This window comes from Neodiprion virginianus, chromosome 1, assembly GCF_021901495.1.
Source record: "Neodiprion virginianus isolate iyNeoVirg1 chromosome 1, iyNeoVirg1.1, whole genome shotgun sequence".
NCBI classification, from domain to species: domain Eukaryota; kingdom Metazoa; phylum Arthropoda; class Insecta; order Hymenoptera; family Diprionidae; genus Neodiprion; species Neodiprion virginianus.
In genome coordinates, this window is record NC_060877.1 from 36,583,499 (window position 1) to 36,602,819 (window position 19,321).

Consider the following 19,321-nt stretch of genomic DNA (forward strand, 5'->3'; position numbering starts at 1 on the left):
AATTTGAATGAATGTATCAAATAGCTATTCGAAATTCGTAACCCGCGCGGTTTTATAGCGGAATTAATACCGGTCGCAGAGTTCCCGCTGGCACGACGGGCAAACTCTTTTACTAGATATACATTATTGCTTTATAAGGTACTTTTTTACTGCGGGTAGGTATCCTATATTCCTTTCTCGGTTATAAAATTTATACAACTTATGACAACGATATAGCCGTCGTAAATTAATTCCCGAGGTATTTACGACCGTTGAAATCCTATTTCCTCGATAACAAAGATCCCACAATACGATTCATACGCTTCTAACGATGCACCAATAAAAACTTGTGCCAATCGAGTTCAATTTTCGAAAATAAAGACTCGTAGGAATTAATTACAGGCGGAACGATATTTTCAATCAATTACACTGTACAATACATATCGTTGGACCAATTTCGATGAGGCTCGAAATTCTGTGTAATTCTATAATTGCTCACAAAGAAAATCTTCACAAGGTATAAAATTATTGTGACGGTTTTTTTTTCTCTATGTGACTTGCGAAAATTAAAACTACCATCTGCAAGAAGTTTGACTCTAAAATTCTTAAAATTTTTCGATTTGCAAAAATTCTCAAAAGATTACCCCCTCCCCCCTAAATAAGAGTTCTCACATCCACCGCTAAGCGAGGAACAATTCCCAGAATCCACCCACGAGTACCCGAAGATGCCTAAAAAACGTCCGCTGCAATCGAATTCCTTTGTCAGCTGTTGAATAAAACAGCAAAACGCGTGCGTTTGGCATTCGGAGAGCCGTCAACCACTGGTTGAAAATGGAGCTGCAGGGAGGGGGGTGAAGGGGGGGGGGGGGAAGCGTTAATTCCGCGCGTTGCAAAAACGCATCAGGAGCGGTGCAGAACTGCGCAGTTAGAGAGTCGAAGAGCGGAACAAGAGGACAGCCTGTTTCACGATCTGAGGAGGGGGGCGGAAAAAGAGAGGAAAACCTCGGGCGAATAGAAGGCTTGTGAGGGAAAAGCTGTGCCTAGGTCAACGCGGCGAGCGGCGGGGCGGCAAATAAAGCGACAAAAGGTGAAAGTTCTGAACACTGCCGCTGGATGCAAGAAGAATTAGACAAGTGAAATATGCCGCGTTGCGCTTCGCGAGCCGCGTTTCGGCCCTAATAATACCTCCAAATGATGCGCAGATGCAGCTTTCGACCGCATCTCGCTTTTCTAATGGTTGTGTATCCAGTACACCCCTAATAAACACCCAGAAAAGACAGAGCGATACGCTGAACTGTACAAAGGAAAATATTCTTTGTCCGTTCTGTTGTTTTTTCAAATTTTGGACAAAGTTCGTTTCAGTATATTGAAATCGATGACTTATAACGTAGATGCGTTAGTCGATTTTTGTAAGTTAAATGTTATACGAATTGAGAGAACTTTAATCAATGAATTTAATTGAAATGGTAGTTGAAAATATTTAATCACAGTGGCTGTCAATATGTATTTATTTTGATCCGATTCCGGGCAATTTGTCAAGCAATTTTCTCCACGTCGAGAGTCTAGCGATCGATTGGAGGCTGAGGAAAATATATTTGAAGAACGGAAAGCAAACGAAAAAATCGTACCACCGTTTTTTTCGCATTGTAATATGCGCGCGATAAATTATACCCACTTGTGTTTTTGATGAAAGCCGCGAATATGCTACTCGGGCAAACGGAGGAAAGCTGTCATATGAATATCGTCGAATGGCGCGCAAATCGCGCAAGAAATAAGTTTGAAACAAGAAAGGCGAGTAGGTTTCAAATAAACTGTACCACGGCTCTCGCTAGCCGCACGTGTTTCAACAAACGCCTCTGTATGCGTACTTACGTATATTTATCTATATACGAATGTGTTCTATAAAAGGAGGAGAAGAGAAGGGTGGTTGACGACAGCGCGACGGGGCGAAGCGGGGATGCAGAGGGACAAAACGAAGATAAGAAAACCCCAGGCGAGCTCACAAGGTGGTTGCACTAAAGATAAACTTAAAACAAAGGGGACAACGGACCGGCCGTGCGAGTTGCGCGCGCAACTGTTAAAACCGGTGCATTATGGGTAGGGTGGCTGATTGCGAGTCGCGCGACTTTTCGCGGGATTAACGTCTATTTTATAAAACCCAACAACCGCTTGGTCGCTTTTTAATTTCTTTTTATCGTAACGCAAATTCCGTTTTGTAACGCGCAACCCGGATATGTATAACGATATCGGTGTTCATATTTGTACGTGTCGAGTTATCGTCAATATTTGAGGTTAAGTTGTACAATAAACGAGTGAAAGTCTTGCTCGGCGCAAATAAAGATGCAGTTGCGGAAGAAAAATGAACAGAATAGAACGAAGATCGGATTGAGTTGAAAATTTTCGTACCGAAGCTTGGAATATATTCTCAGGTCGATAAAATTATTTACCTCATTGTCAGGATATTGTTTGGATGAATATCATTTAAAATAAAAATACGTCTGAAAAAGTCAAGAAATTGATTATTCACTTAGCAATTTATAACAACAGTTACAATTTCCGAACTTGGTATACCCAACAGCAGATTTTCAAAAATACACTATCCGATTTTATCGAAAACTTTATTCCGTTTGTTTAAAATTCGTTCACAAGTTTCGCGTCTCATCGATATGTTTCGAAGCCATACTCAAACTCGTTTCAAATCCAAAAAAAAAATCCTTCGAGAGTTTCTGATTATACATGAAACTTGACAACGATGTTTTCATCAATTTCGGATTGAGAATTACTATTTTTTTTTTTTTTTAGTTTTTTATTGTTCCTGGATGACAAAGACGAACTTCTCTCGAGGCTCAGTTCGTGATTGGATAATAAACCGTGAGTATCGTACGAGCATTAGCATCTAATTTAACGCGTGCGCCGCGCACGTGGGTTTGGTTGCGCCGGGCGTCGCGACGACCGGCGTCCGCTTTACCGGTGGAAGGAAATCCCCTCTACGTCATAACATCTGGACCGCAAAATCTTAGGCTGCCAAGCCGAACCGCCGCCCGGACTACCGGTGGTCGTGGTGGTCGCCAGGCTCTTTCCGTTTCCCTTAAGCTGCTCAGCCGGTGGCGACCCGCAACATATTTCAAAACGACCTCAGCCTCCGGCTTCGCTGGACCGCTTGTGCCTCGAGCCACCGATCTCTTTCGCAATTCGCTCTGTAATAAGAAAGAAGAAAAGAAAAAAAAAAAAAAAAAGAAAAGGAGAAACGGAAGTTTAGATTACTGATTCTTGTTACAAGTTTGGTTTAATGTAATATACGTTAATTAATAACGTAGGGACGAAGCGAAAAGAGATTCAGAGTCTGCCTTGGTACGTATAATAGTGCTGTGCGATTCATCGATTAATCGTTTTTTCCAACTAATCGATTAACGGACGGTTTTTATTCATATATCGATTGACCGACTTGCAGAATTATTATTAAGCAACTTTGATTAATCGATTAATCGACAAAACGATTACGATCGATCGAAAAACAATTAGTTACAGGAAATATAAAACACGTAAGTGCAACAAGCAGAGATTTTTTTTTATAGTTTGCTTTTTTTTTCCTTACCTCTGTTACAGAGTTAAAATTTTTTTTTACGCTTCGCTAATCGTTACTATAAAACTATGTTCCATCTTTCATCGATACCTTACATATTTCAGTTTCTCAATATTCTTATGTATACACTATAATTACAGGATCAGTAACGTTTGGTCAATAACATACTAACATTAAATTCGTTAATCTTGTTGAATGCAAATTTTGTACAATTATGCCATGTATGCAAGAGAAAGAGAGAGAAAAAAAAACGAAAATTTCGTTGACGGAAATAGCTAATTATACGAATGCGAAGGGGGGCGGGAGGAGGTGGGGAAACAACACAAGATCTCTCGGAGTTGAAGTTAGAACGAGTGAAGTGGTTAGAAATAAAGAGTAAGCGCAGAGCCATTACAAGGCATCGAAAGTTGCGTGCACGTGCTCTCCAACGTAAGAGAACCTATACACATCTATGTATAGGTATACGTATGTGTAATTATATATATATATACATAGCATCTCCGATTCGCGATCGCGCGGCATTTCCGGCTCTGGGACTTGTCCAATTTTATATCTGGTCACTGCAACCGCGGGTTTCAGGATCAATAAATCTACTCGGTCGATGGAACAGTTAATTTAGCAGTTTCGACATCATTAAGAATCGCGTATAGTTAATAAGCTCACCCTGAAGTGTCAGCTGATTTGTACGATCAGTGCGCTTATCGAAAAGATTCGCGAACCTTGCACCGCGGTGCGATAATAATTTTCGACAACTATTTATCAGCGGTTTCAGTATGTCGTCAATTAGGTGTATTACCTAATCAACGTGAACGTAACATTACTTATCCTAACAAGTTATCTGGTGAAAATTTCTACAAACGTTTCGTATTGTTTCTTAGAAAATTGTAAATATGCATATAACTATAGTTTTTCGTAAAGAATTGTTAATTTTCGTTGATAAAAGAATTGCAGTAGCTTGTAGATTATGTAGTAAAAAATTAAAAATTTTCATAAAAATCTACAAGTTTTTGCACGAAATTTCCCAATTTCACAAAAAAATTTGTAGAAAATTTTAGAAATAATTTCCACCCGAACGCCGTGACGGAGTGAAAAACGAATTCACACCTGTTGATAATCTAATCGTTGTATAAAAAATTGATATTTTTGGGACTCATGGCCGCGTAATTGGCGAAACGGTTTTGCGATGTTTGAGGAGAAATGAATGTACTAAAATTGGGTGGAGGCCGGAGTTATGGGGCAAGGGATAAACAAGAGGCTATTTCGGTTTTAGCCGTGGGGCCGTTTGGTGTCCGCTATACAAGCCCGCGGGCATCTGGCTTGTAACCTACGTTGCAAAGTTAAGCGAGCTTGGAGGCGTTTCTCGTTCCGCAAGCTTCTAGAACGGCCGGTAAGCCTGCCGTTTGTGTAATACCTAACTACCTACATGCGTACATGATATCCAAGTATTATACGTACGTGCGGATACGCGCGGTATTCAACATCGGCTCTACGTAGAAACTTGCATGCATACGTTCGCCGGTGGCCCAGTTAAAGAGGCGAACCATGCGAAGACCACAGGGAAACCTCGTGCCAACTCGCTATTCTTTTATTATACCGCCTTTGATTTTTATTTAATATTTACAACAAAGCGTAGCGTCGATCGGTGTATTGCACGAGTCCAACGATTTTTAACACCATTTTTATCAGCGCTAAACGAATCGATTACGATCAATCGCATCTTGTCTCGTTTTCTTTTTCATTTTGCAAGACTAGTTTTTCTCAATACAAGCACGAATCTTACATCACCATTTTTGAAAATTATTATTCTACTTGACGGCAAATTGACAAAAAATTATTATGCTCCACAATTACAGAATATTCTTACGTATATATGGTAAGAGCGATGAGAGAGACAAAATTAGCCAAGTCAAATTACAAAATTACCAAATTATCGGGAGAAAAAAAGCTGTCTTGGTTTTTGCCAAAAACAAAGTTCTCGCGCGAAATAGTGATATACAAATATTAAATATATATGTATATACGATCGTCGTCGTTTATTTTATCAACTCGGCACATATTTCAATCCTTTCGCCAATGGAAATATTATTAGCATCGCTGTGGTTATTTTCAGACTTGCAATATCCACATTGAAAGCTCGAATATACGCATACGTGCAAGACTGCGCGAGATCTTCAGTGCACATTGAACGAGTGGTTCCTGGATCTAGGTGAACAAAACACTTTCCCGATATTGTAAATTGAAATATTCGGCAACAAGAATATGCAGATAGAAGCTGCGATCCGGCGTCAGAATTTTACTTTAAAAACTCGAAAGCTCGACGATTGGCAAAAAAAAAAAAGGAAAAAAAAAAGTAGATGCAATAAAAAATCTGAGTCTAGCTGTAAACGAGACGCATCGTCGTCGTCGTTGTCGTCGTTGTTGTTGTTGTTGTTGTTGTTGTTGTTGTTGTTACGTGTAATATTTGTTACGATTATTTGTTATCTGGAATACAAGCACGCCTTGGTACCACGCGCGGGATATTATCATAGATGTATGTGTAGTGTGACATTGATCGAGTGTTTTGGAGTAGGTACCTACTACAGTTACACGTTTAACGCTGCACGGGCGAGGATTTGTAATCATGCATACCTACCTGCACGCTGTATGGTATTGAAATTTGTTGAGACAAAGGAGATACCAGCTAGGCCACCGTCTCCGGTTGGCACCGACGCGCAGCTTGTTATTCTTTGGAATTTGACTCGGTCGGTGTTGGCAACTGGCGCAAAGCTGTACACTTGTTGCAACTGCTGCAACGCTTGCAACAAAGATCTTTTACCGCTGCTGGTTGTTGCAGGTGGTCTCGTGCCGCACGTGGTTAATGGATGCAGCCCAGGGTCGCGAAACGGACCCTATAAATTAGCACCATGGATACTCGAGGCATGTCGATTAAAACGCTTCCTGGTTCGTTTTCAACCGCATGATAAATCTCATCGACTTGTCGCTCCGACAAAAGTTGGTCGAATTACTTGTGAAGGTACTTTGGAGTTTCCAGGAAGTGAAACGGAACGGACAAACGAGATATGATTGCTTTTCGAGTCTCGCCTGATCTTCGAATCCCCTCTCGTCAATCGTGATCTATGGATCATTTGTATCCCGTGTTCTGCTTGGCTTGTCTTCTGATCAGTTCAAGTAGCCCCAAGCATCTCGCATGACTGATTAATCCCAACATCCGTGTCACAAGTTGGACCGTCAGTGATATCTACCGGTTCTCCGATTTCTCTTCATCCATGATACTCCTTCTTCTCGTTACGGTTGATCCCAATGCGAGAGTGAATCTAAGGAGAGACTCATCCGTCATTGAATTGCGGCATTTGCGACCTTTATGCTTCGATAGGATGAGTTATCGGCAGACGCATTTGGACAAGTCCTGAAGCATGTTCCTCGATCACTTTCCTACAGATTGTGACATCGACATGCGGCATATCCGCGCTTAGAATCAGGTACGAGGACAATGTCCAGAGTTCATTGTGTACGGGTTTTTTTTTTTCTTGCATCTTACTGCAGCAGTAAAGTCGAACGGAAAAGCAGATAAAGCGAACTTCTAAAGTCCAACGCACTCAGGTGTGCTCGAATGACGCCGCGCGTTTCGATATGAGATAACGCTGGAAACTGCTTAAGGAGTTTCTCCTGAGCAGTGCGGTAAGTCTACCAATTCAGAAACTTCTATATATATTCAATTATTCACCTTTTTGTTTTGCAACCTTACAAACTGACGGTACAAATTGCGAATTTCTCGATGACTGAAACCAATCGCGAATTTATTTTTTGATGATTTTATGACTAAACGTCAAACGGATACAACCAAAAGAGGTCAGGGTCGATAATGACCAATGACCGACCCCTGAATTGATTCCTTCAAAAGCACTGTTTACTTTCAACCTTCCATTCGGGCGAAGTTAATAACTCCTTTGTGCTCTTCGGATCCCTTTTCGCAAGTCTCACCGCAGGGTTTCCACTGCCCTTTATCGAGATAAAGGAAACAGTGATCCGCAATCTTGGTGGCATTGAGCAGCGTTGTAAATTATGTGCCTCCAGACTCGTGTCCGTGTAGGAAAGGAGTCGGGAAGCTGGCTCAAGTGGTTGAAATGAAAGCAATGTCAACCGCAGCCATCCGATGGCTGCAGGAGAAGATTAGAGGAGGGAAATGGAAACGGGGAAAAAGAAGCGAGATTAGACCAGCGAGCGATGGAAGTGATCGAACTCTGTTGGCTCAGGTGTTTGCCATTCGCTTCCCTCCTCGACGGTTGTATCGTTTCACCGATACACCTAAGTTCAACGTACATACGTACATGCATATACGTTGATATTACAAACACGTGTGTGTGCCGTATATTTTCGCACGTGCACTTTGCACACATTTTAACACGCGCCAACAAGCCTATACATGTACGTACGTATGCATACGCGTAACATACATCGACGACGATAAATAATTCGTTGGGTACGATACTGCAGAGTATTATAGATCCATCGCGAGGCAATTACTTAAGCTGATATATTTTCATCAAATTATAAATACATGAAGCATCTTAAACTGCGTTGCATAACATACGTGTGGCGCTCAAGTTCCATGAAGTTGGTCTACGAATTCAAATAGTTGATAAGCGGAACTTGATTTGACCTCCGTATATCTTCTTCTTTTTCTTCTACTTCCTTTCCACGTTTGGAATGAGTGCTGGATTTTTCTTTTGAAATGAAAAATCTGTTACTGAATAATCAGATTTTATTACGTTTATTATATTTTACTTTGTGCTGATATGTATCAAGTATAAACACAGTGATTGATCGCGGCGTATAATTTCTGCAACAAAATTGTATATTGTTATGCGGAATTGTTTTGCGACCTTCGATACAAATACTTATAATATTAAACAATTCTTTCCCTTCAACGATTATCGCTAATCTAATTAACAATCGATCACATCGATATTATCTGAAAACATCATTATTAACGGTACAATGTTTGCCAATGCAAATATGTATGCCTGATTCGATTTCTATTATCGGTCAGTGTAAAAAGGCGTATTTTCACGAGCTTTGTCGGTCGAATTAACCAAACAACAAACAATACGTCAACAGTTATTGACCTTGTCCAGCCGATATCTGCGGATCTTATCTGCCTGGTGTGTGTGTGTGTGTGTGTGCAAAGCTTGCATCCATCCAACTGCGGTTAATCGTTGATTTTCCCAACAGAAAAATCCCCGTCCAAGAATAAACAAGTTGTACAACGGTTATCCAGGTTTGGCCTTCGACGAAGAATGTCGGTTAGTCGCACGTTGGCACTTTTCCGCAATTAGTGCTCACCGCGCATGCAAGAAGAGATAAATTAACGACTCCCTCGCATTTGCTTTCGGTTAAAGAATCGAGTCGTTTCGTACGAGACTTCCGCTCTTCGCCAATTCCATCATCCCACGACCTTCGGCCTGGTCGAGGTCCCCGCTTTGCCACTCGACTGTATAAAGAAGTCCGTTGTAGGGTAAATTCGAAAATTCAGCATCGCATCACGGTATCAAATACGTTTTTCTCACGGTGTAATTTTTGAAAGAACGCGTTTCACGCTTCAGGCTTTACAATTCCATGGGAAACAGCGCGAAAATCGTTGCGTTGATGAACTTTTTCGAAACGGGCGACTCTCCACTTTGTCGGAACGATCGGCAGTGAAATCTCTTTTCATGATCGCTAGTCTAGCTACCAATTGTCATTGCGGAGACAATGCACAGGGACAAAGCATTGTTCAACGGTAAACAACTTTACGCTCGGTTAAATTGCCTCCGCTTTGAAATAGGTGTAAGCTACACAGGTATACGGTAGACGTACACGTATATGCGCATATCTTATCCTGCCTTCGTTTCACACCAGATGAACGCTATTTTACCTTTTTTTCTCTTTATCGCCCTCAACCCTCCCCTCCGCACCATCCACACACACTGCGTAATTACAATACACGATTTCGCAATCGTCGTACCTGATTCTACGTCGCAATCACACACGTTATATAGGATACGTACAACGATCACGCATCCATGGCGAAACGCATGTCACGATCGCATTCAACGACGAGTTGGTCAACGGTGTCGATATATCGCAGTCCGCATCACGTTCGTTTTCGCGTCTTTTCTACAGCGTTTTGATTTTTTGCGAAAATTTCACGAGTAACACGTCAGGTTTTACTTCACGTGTAAAACGATCTCGCTGGGAGTATAAAATACATTGTTATGTAACTCGAGTCGCACAGGTGGATGCAAAACTTATGAGTTTCTGATGAGACTCCTTATACCGAATCGAAATGAACTTGGAGTTCCCGAATTCAGACGTTTTCGATGAAACAAAGTGGACCGAATCATATTGGAACGTGTCGATGGAAGCCGTTCGAGCCGTTGGAAATATCGGACGAACCTTAAGTTGTCGAAAAATTTCAAGGCACGGATGAGAACCACTCTAATCGAAACCACCTAGAAGAGTAAAAGTTGAAGAAAACGATGTTCGTCGAGTAGATTCGAGTTGCGTAACAGTTTATTTATCGTCCTAGTGCGGGACTGGACGAACCTTGAAGTCTTATGCTCAGAGCGATGTGCTTTCCAGTGGTTCACGCGGAAGATCTATCTCAGCCACGCGTCACTCGGTGCCAGTCGGCTATCCTATTTGGCAAATTTCCAACCCACGTTGCTTCTACCCGGGTTTGAGCTTCGCCCGCTGCCAACACTCTGGATCTTGAATCCGATCGCTAGATCCACGCTTCTCAAATATTAAACTCGGTCACGCAAAACTCTGCCTTAACTTAAGACCAACAACCAACATCGTACGGATGGGTTGCGGAGGTATCTAATTTCTTCAAGCGTGAAAACTCCACCCCTAGCTAGGCGATGTCGAGATGATTTAAACCGAGGGACGAAACATGGATAAAAATTTCATCCTTCTAGATGAAAATATTCCAGAGACATCGTCGAAGAATGAATGATGCGGAAGTGTGACATGCAATTTTTTTTCAAGTACTTTGAGCAAACTCCGACTGAAGAGTCAACCTCGTGCAGAGAAAATAAAATCAAGTTCCGAGGCAAGAGGTGGAAACGTGTTTTCTCCGGTGAATCGGAGTTCGTTTGTTCTGTCATCGGTTGACTTCCAATTACGATTTTTCAAAACCAATCCAACCTGCGTCGTACAAAGAGTGACGGACAAGTGGTGATCCACTGGCTGGTCCGCTGACCGCGAGAAGTCAACATCTATTTTAAGCGGACTATAATTGCGTTTCGGGGGACTGATGCCACTTTGTCTACGGAAACGCGGACGGCGACGATCGACGCGTATAGAATCGAGAAAACAATTGCACAATGCCGTGTCACTCAGGTTTTGCTTTTTTCCGCACCAATATCTTGTGTTTGCGTCAAATTATCGCATCTTCGGACGAATCGTGGAATCCGATTGTGCCAAAGGCTTCTGAAATGTTTGAGTTTCCATTTTACCCGAAAGCTGGTGAAATACGGATCGCGAAAAAAACTGCAAGCTCGATTTTTGATCGGACGAAAAAACCAGAGTCAAGCTTCAAATTTTCGAATCTTTGGACGAATCGTTGAATCCGGTTGTATCAAAGGCTTCTGAAATGTTTGAGACTCCATTTTATCCGAAAACTGCTGAAATGTAGATCACGAAGAAAACTGCAAGCTCGATTTTCGATCGGACCAGAGTCAGGCTTCTCTCAACCCAAGACTTTTGCTCTGGACTTTTATTCGACGCTTTTACGCTGACCGTTTAGTATCCGATTTCCTGACCATCTAGCTGTTATGTAGGTTTACGCTTCGGTCCGCGACGCTCAGCGTCGACCTGACGATAGACGTCGCGCTGAGTTTGCCGGAGCTTTTTCCGGGCTATATCAGCCGGCTTACCTCACCTTAAGCCAAGCTTATCCAACCGAGTTAGGGTGCTGCCACAACGAATCGAGATATTCGAGTCCGAACTTTTGGGAAAGCTCGAAAAGCACGGAAAATTCTCGCGCTATTTTACAGTCGCGTACGATACTGCGGTAAATCATTGGCAGACGTGATTTATCGCTGATCTACGTGTCGTTACCGCATTTCGTTTACACAAAATGAGTAGCAATAATCTGTGAAACATGATCAAGAAGAATCGCGTTGTATGATATAACGGATGCACGAAATACGTTTCCGATGGCACCCGAGTTATTTGACCTGAATATTAACTTCTCCGAACACGCTGATCAGCCGTAAATTATATGTTCACGATAATATACGGGAAAAATGTCGGAGGTGATTTACGTCAACTTAACCAATCATTACCAACCCTGAACAGAATAATATCGTTGAATTATACGGGTGATCCACGCCTTAGATCCAAAATTTTGACCCAGTGTTCTCATCGTGAGAGGAAACATATTTTCCCTAATACATATGTAGATGTAACTTGGTATGTGTACATATTGTTGAAATTGGTAACGACTTTGAGTTACACGTGTAATAAAAAACGTCCTACAGCGATCTTCGAGTGACTCAATTTAAAACAGATTCGTTTTCTTATGACTTTGGTTGTGCAGTGATGCAGACCTTGAGTAAAAAGATTGAATAAATCTTGAAACATGCGTGACGAGTTTTTCGTGCTTGATGAATCTTCCACTTTGTTTTATGCCCAACCGTCGGTTACGCCTCGTTAAAATTAGTCAAATGTGATTTTTGTTCGTCCAATTGGCATTTCTCCAGTTTATATAAATTTCGTGTATTACGAAACTGCCTCGCGTTCATTTTTCTCCAATATCGATGCAGTACGCGTAATGTTTTCAAAAACGTTCAATTTTGCGTCTGAGGAAGGTTTACAGCAACCCTTATTCCATGTCCAATTGTACCGGTCGAACATTTACCAAAAAAAAGTTTAAAAATCGCTTTTTTCACAAATCTCATCAGCTCTTGGTGCGTTGTTTTCTTTTTTTTCTTCACCATTTTGGGAAAAATTTGTCTCTCGCTGGTCGTTGTGGAGGCGACTTTAGGCCGCAGGAGACTCGCGGATCGAGCCGTTGGACCTCGCTGTCTGCCGTCTTCCTGACACTCGTCTTCGGGGACGCGTGCCACCGACACTCGCGCATGCGTGCAACTCTGATCTGCCCACGGCGTGCGTCGCGTGCTCCGTTACACACCTGTTTGCCTCTGGTAAATTTTCATCGTCACACAGCACTTGACCTACCTAAATTTATCCGATGAATACAGCACCACCACCACCACCACCACCACGGCTATGCAGCGCAGCCACGAGTCCCTGCCTCCCATGATCCTCGGATCGAATAATTTCGCGCTCATTTCCTCAAAACTTTTCTTGCGTCATACGTTACGGAAATACATTACGTGCAGCAGGCGCGCGATTTCATCTTGATTTCCAAGTTGCTTTATGCCGTTTCCCGCCGCTTGGATCGGGGGAAATAATATCGCCATGTGACGCAAATTGACGTCGAGTTTTAAATACTTTTTCGATTAATTAATGTTTCGTCATTTCAGCGAAGACTGTCCATTCACAAGTCCGCTCAATCATCTCCGATATTACTGTAAACTAAGATTTAAAATTTTTACTCTGACTTCCGGTTCTTCATTTTGTGATACACAAATTCCAGCAAGCTGGGTTCACCACCTATATTTTCATATTGAAAAACCAGAAACTATACCGCAGAAAACGTATAATTTTTGGGATTGTTGCAGATGCAGAGAAAATCGTCAGAGAGTTTCATGTTTTTATTATTCATAGATCACAGATATCTGATACATATCAGTCAGGAATAAATCTGTCCGTAGATCTCGGTTGCGGAACTTGGCAATGGTCGAAAATCACGGCTAACAAACGTGAAAAATCCAACCAATGGAGAGAAAACAAGGAAACACACATACGGGGGATGAACAACAGTGTGTTTAATTGGTGTGCCAGCTCAGCGGGTGTTCCATGACGACGTAGAGGAGGAGGACGTCCAAGATTAAGTCAGAGCGAACGTGGGTGGTCGAAGAAGAACCAGCAGCAGCCAAAACCACGCACCTGGATAGCCCCGGCAGAAATATCCGTCCGTCGTTTCGCGGGGTATATAATCAGCGGCAAAGCCGGCCAGCCGCCGGCCAATTCCAGTCAAGCACTGAGAAGTTATATATTTGTTAACTTAAGGTCACCGGGAAGTTTGAGAAAAATAGGTATCGTTACAGTAACGGTTTAAATGTCGTTGGAGTTTCTAGAAAATTTGATAGGAATGACCGGTTATAGTTCAATTACATAGTTGTAAATACAACATTTTCTCATTATCGTAGTATTGAAACTGTTTGTTTAGTTTTTTTTTTTCAGTCAAATCAGGCCCTACTATTAATCGTGCTTTTATTTTATGGTAAAAAATGAATATATTCGATGACGGTGTAATAGGGTGTTACAACAAAAAAAAAAAAAAACAACGCACTTTTTTCAAACACGCGTCAAAATTTCGGTAGAGCATCTCAAATAAAATATCCCCGCCAAATATGAGGTATTAATATTGATGTTCAAAGATGACGTTTATTTTGTCCATTTTCCATTTGATAACACGTAGAAAAAAAAAAAACATGAAAATTTTTGGATTCTTTTTTTTTCTGGTAAACTGCTTTACCTATAAACTGTTTAACTACAGATTCTTATAGGAAATTTACCGATACCGAATATTTCTAACTCTAATCGATTAAGAGATATTCAAGATGAATCGATATTGATAGGAGAAAATTGTTTTTTTTTTTTTTTTTATTTTATGGAACAACCTACCGTACGGCAACAAAAACTAGAAATACGCGTAATGGTGATACGACCTTTCTCTCGAAGGTCAGATCCCACGCAATAAGCACAAGGACTTCCGTTCCTTTGCTCCGGAACCGCGTGCAGTTGTCCGGAGAATTATTGTCGTTGTGCATTAACGTCTGTAAGCGGGAACTCTCAGACTAGTTGGACAGGTTTCAAAACGTAATATACTGTTAGCTGCTGGCTTGTGGGTGAAGTTTCGTCGCTGTTTGTGAGAAATTTCCATATGTGTGAATGCGTGTGTATACAAACGTGTGAGTGTGTGCGCACAATGCGTGGTCTCACAGAGCTCACACACCGGTGGGTAAAACCGCGCGGTGCTCACTTCGAATGGTGCTCGTATTTTATTATACAGTCGGAGACTGACAAAAGATAAAATTTTACTTTTTTCTTTCCTTCCTCTTCACCTCCTTCGCCCTGTGGAATGCCATCCGATATGCGGGGGTTTCGACCGCCTATCTTTCTCAACCTCGCCTCTATACACTTACCTTATAGATGTATTCTTCCTCTTCCAACCATCCGTCAGACCCATCAAACTCTCGCTCATAACGCTGCTACTTTTCGTCTGGATTTCATTCGCGCACCGAAGAAGTTCCTCGAAGCTGCAGGACGAGGAATCCTTTAAGGTATAGATTTGGCGAGGAATGGCTTTGCATTCATTTGCAAGTATCGTCCGTCTTACTATTTTTTATTTCTCCATTTTCCCGTTTGTTTTTCTAACGATAACTACAACGGAGTCGTTCGTATTTATTTCTGTGATCTGAATATATTTCTTTTGAATAGACTTTCTTTTCAATATTCGAGTTTGGTATTACAAGAACCAACGAATAAGGGTAGGAATAAGATTTGAATAAACAAAAAACAGTTTTAAAAAACAATAATCAATGCCGAGACCGTTAAACGGATTTGAGACAAACACCAGCACACAAGTTGTACATATCGTTGGTAATGATTGATAGTCCGTTCGTTCTCTGAACGTATTTTTCATGTTAATTAACACCACGGTGTATAAGAACGGATGTAAAAAGTTTTCTACGAGCTGGTTTTGCGGTGTATTTCGCGACACGTGATTCACTTGAACGGCGCCAAAGTTTTCTCTCGTCTTCTTTACGGGAGCGTCGCGTCGGCCTGATTAATATACGAGCTTTATAACAGAGTGAGATAAAACGACACGCGTCCCGTCGTTTATCAAATAGGTACATACCTACGAGTAATTTCGCCTTTGTACTTATATCGCGCTCACTGCGCAGACTCGCAAGCGAGTAACGAGACGCTCCGCGACGCGCGCTTTTTAAACCCTGCTTTATTACGTTCGGAGAAAACTACGCCTTTCTCTAACCGAAATAAATGCGCCTTTTCTGCCCGCCGAGCGGCGCCTTTGCTAAGCTCTAAACTTCGACCCTGCAACTGTTCGCGGTTCCTATCCGTAAGTCTTGTAAGAGTTCCCGTCGCGACGAACGGCGCCGAAGGAACGAAGCGACGCCTCATCGTACATGTCGAGTCGTTGCCGAGCACTGCGCGTGCAACGATCTAACCGTTTCTTTATTTTTCGCGTCCCTCGATTCTCCCCTATCGCTTATTCTCTTCTCTCCTTCTCTTCGACCTTTCCAGCTCTTCTTCTTCTTTATCTGTTAAACCCGCTCAGCTCAATTTTAAGGATTCTTCGATGCGCTTGACGCGGTCAACGTTCATTTATTCCGGCCAAAACATTTCGTCCTTGAGTTATTGCGACGTAGTTTCATCCTGGCGCTAAAAAAAGTCGGAGAATTTTTTCTTTTTTCTTTCGGTTAGGTATGTCCCGCTCTAAATAGCGCTGCAGGCGATCTCATCCGCCATGTTGAATTTTGGCGCCCAAATACGATTTTCTACACGTAATAAAAACTGTCTCGTAGTCACGAAATTCAATTAAATTGGACAATTTTATGCCTTGAATATAACTTACTTTGTGCAGAATTCTGCCCGACTTTATTCGCAACGAATCAATATGCAAAAGACCTTGAAACATTATCCAAATCGCGAGCTATCGTTCGGTTTTTGGTTATATCAATTCTTTTCACCGCCAACTTACTCCTATGATTTTGAAACTTTCGAGTCGAATTTCAGATCGAAATTTCTAAAATCCTCTGCCACAAGTTCAGAAAAACTTCAGTTAATCCTATATAAACCAGTCCAAACCACGTAACCTAACCTACAAACATCTGCAACATCAATTAACAATTATTTGAAACGAGTGTCCCAAGACTCCGTACGTGAAAACGTATAAAAACACACACGAGCACGTCGGGCAGGGAGTACAAAAGGGGGCACAACGAGTGTCCGGTTGATGCACAATGGTAGGTATAAATCCGAGGCACTCGGGTGAGATAGTCTGGTGTATTTTCCCCGGGAAGGGACCACGAGGTGAGGAAAGTGCCGTGGTACAATTCAGGGGTGTACCACCACCCACAATATATAAGATGCTTGGAGCGTGTGTTGCCAGGGGAATACAGTGACCCCATATATACAGAAATTATAGATCGTATCCAGGAGGAATGGAATACCTACCATACCCTGCATGCAGCCAAGAGGGGACTGCCCCAAAGCTGCATGGAATAAATATCCCTCTCCTACTCCCTTTTCTCGTCGACGACGACGCCTAGCGCAAAGAATCCGTTAGACGCCGCGGGGGGCGGGGGCGGGGAGGGGAAACGGCGCGGACGAAAGGAGGGGTCAGGGGGCAGGGAACTACGACCGCCACGGAGTACACGGACCCCTTTGCACTTATCGATCGTCAGTTATTTTGGCTGCGGCTCCCTAACTTTAACTACCAACACCCCCCTCGGCGCACAAAACACCCCCCCGCCCCCACCCGCCCCTTTCTCTTCACCTTCCCACGCCGTTGGGCACGTCGGGCAAGAACGGACCAAGCAAACAAAAAGTTATCTTACTTTTTGGTACATCTCGCGCGACGCGATTCGCGGTCATAAATCTGGACGAAGACGATCACCCTTAATCTACAAACTTTTTACAGACGTTGTATAGGTAAGCATGCGACTTGTAAAGGTTGGCGGGGTAAACCTGATGTTAGAAACAAAATCATTGAGGTGCAGTTTTTTTTTTTTTCTCTCCCAATGCTTAATTTCTCGCGTTTATCATCCTTCTTGGTCCAACATAGATACGCAACGATGTACGGTGAATTTTAAGAATTTCGTAACTTGAAGATTTTTCAAATATTTGCAGATGGTCTTTTCCTTTTTCTACGCGAATGTGAAACAATTGATATTCTTTTCGACCTTTCGTACCTGAAATTTGCAAAAGACGGATATCAAAGACGGTGTTTAAATATCGTTCGAGTTTTTCTGAAATGTAAATTACGATTATATCTATAAACTAATATACAAATATGCTTTTCTAATTAGGGTGAAAAATATTCTTACGAAAATGCAATTCGCTGCGCGTTGACGTGGTCGTATCTCTGATTTTGACGGTAATGTGACAGGGCACCGGTTTCACCCTTACTTCGATTCGAGTCGGCTTATCTATCCTCTTGGAGTCAGAGCGAAGCCTGCAGTTCACGGTCAACGTGCGTGCGGCCCCTGAAAGTCTGGGCGCCGAGACGCTTGGCGCCGCGTCTCGTTTTACCGGCAAACCCCGCCCATCCCGTCGCCCCCGACATCCACTTCACTCGCGGCAAGGGATGAAAGAATTTTTATTAAAATTTAATCAACCCGGTTACGATTATCGTCATTCCTTTTATCCCGTGAATATTATGCTAGGTACTCGTTTTTAACTTGTGTGAAAAAATTTCGCAAGTTTTTTACTTGTTAGCAAACTTTAATCAAACTTGATATTTTTACGAAGAATTATTAAACTCTTCACTAAACGTAGGCAAAGATTCTTTTTTTCTTCTTATCACCCGTTTCAACACTCAATTCTAGAACGATGTAAGTTAGTAATTTTTTGTTACAATTTTCGATCATATTATTTCCGTTCAATTGCGAAGTTTTCTTCTTTTATTTTAAAAACACCTTCTGATATACACTTGCACAGAATTTTCTCTATTTCGGTCTCGTATGATAAATAAAAATTCTGATAATTTATGAATCTTCTTTTAGCGAATACCTAATTGCTAATCGTACTTATGGAACAAATATTTCCTGATTTAGTGGAGAATCTTGTCGTCGATGACTTCAGCTTGACAAATTTTACGTTAAATCAAATGTAGAAAATTATTTCAGCCGATTTGTGTGGTTATTACTTTCTGATTTTTTTTTTTTTTGGCAGCGTCCCGGTTTTCTGTTCGTTTAATGGACGGCACATCCTGTTGATTGATATAACAGACGAAATATTGTAAATGTAATTTGAGATCGAAGATTGGTATAATCTGTATAAAAGTATGGATCATTTTTGGCAGGCGTGCCAAGCCTGAATGTTTGAAGACTGTTATAAAGTTTATTCCTACACATGTATCTGTTATAATACACCTGTATAGAAATGATAGTAAGAGAAAGAGAGAGAGAAAGAGAGATACGGTTTAGAAGAAAAGGGATGGATTCTTATCCTCGAGGATTTCCTGGAAGCAATTTTTCCGGATGGGTATAAAACCTGAAAATTTACGACACGCGTATAATTTAAGGCTCGGATATGGTGCCCGCGGCAAAACCAGGAAAAAGCCGGATGTGAGAAACCATTCGGATACAAATTCGAGGTATCGCATCGAGGAAGAAGAGAAGAACAGTAAAAAAAAAAGAACCATTAAAATAAACAAAGTAAAATATGAAGAAAAAAAAAAACATAAATCGTGACACTGCGAGTCTCAAAATGATAATAAAACGAGGATAACGATCAGACACTTTTCAGGCTTACACTCAAGCCAAAAATGATCAAGTTTTTTACCGTCGTTGGCGTATATTTGAGCGTGCAAAATACCCGCGTTTGCGTAACAGG

The 19,321-nt window shown here is 41.8% G+C and overlaps 3 long non-coding RNA genes across 5 annotated transcripts in view; 2 read left to right on the forward strand and 1 right to left on the reverse strand.

Moving 5' to 3' along the window:
• The window catches only part of LOC124303142 (uncharacterized), a 74,918-nt gene that overhangs the window by 21,048 nt on the left and 34,549 nt on the right, over nucleotides 1-19,321 (forward strand). The window lies entirely within an intron of this gene.
• Nucleotides 2,994-14,074, forward strand: LOC124303174 (uncharacterized). The gene is made up of 2 exons (XR_006907859.1): nucleotides 2,994-3,330; nucleotides 13,387-14,074. It is a non-coding gene; the product is annotated as an uncharacterized LOC124303174 (long non-coding RNA).
• On the reverse strand, nucleotides 13,312-15,010 carry LOC124303169 (uncharacterized). Its single transcript, XR_006907858.1, has 2 exons — nucleotides 14,884-15,010; nucleotides 13,312-13,715 (listed from the first exon to the last, which is right to left on the reverse strand). It is a non-coding gene; the product is annotated as an uncharacterized LOC124303169 (long non-coding RNA).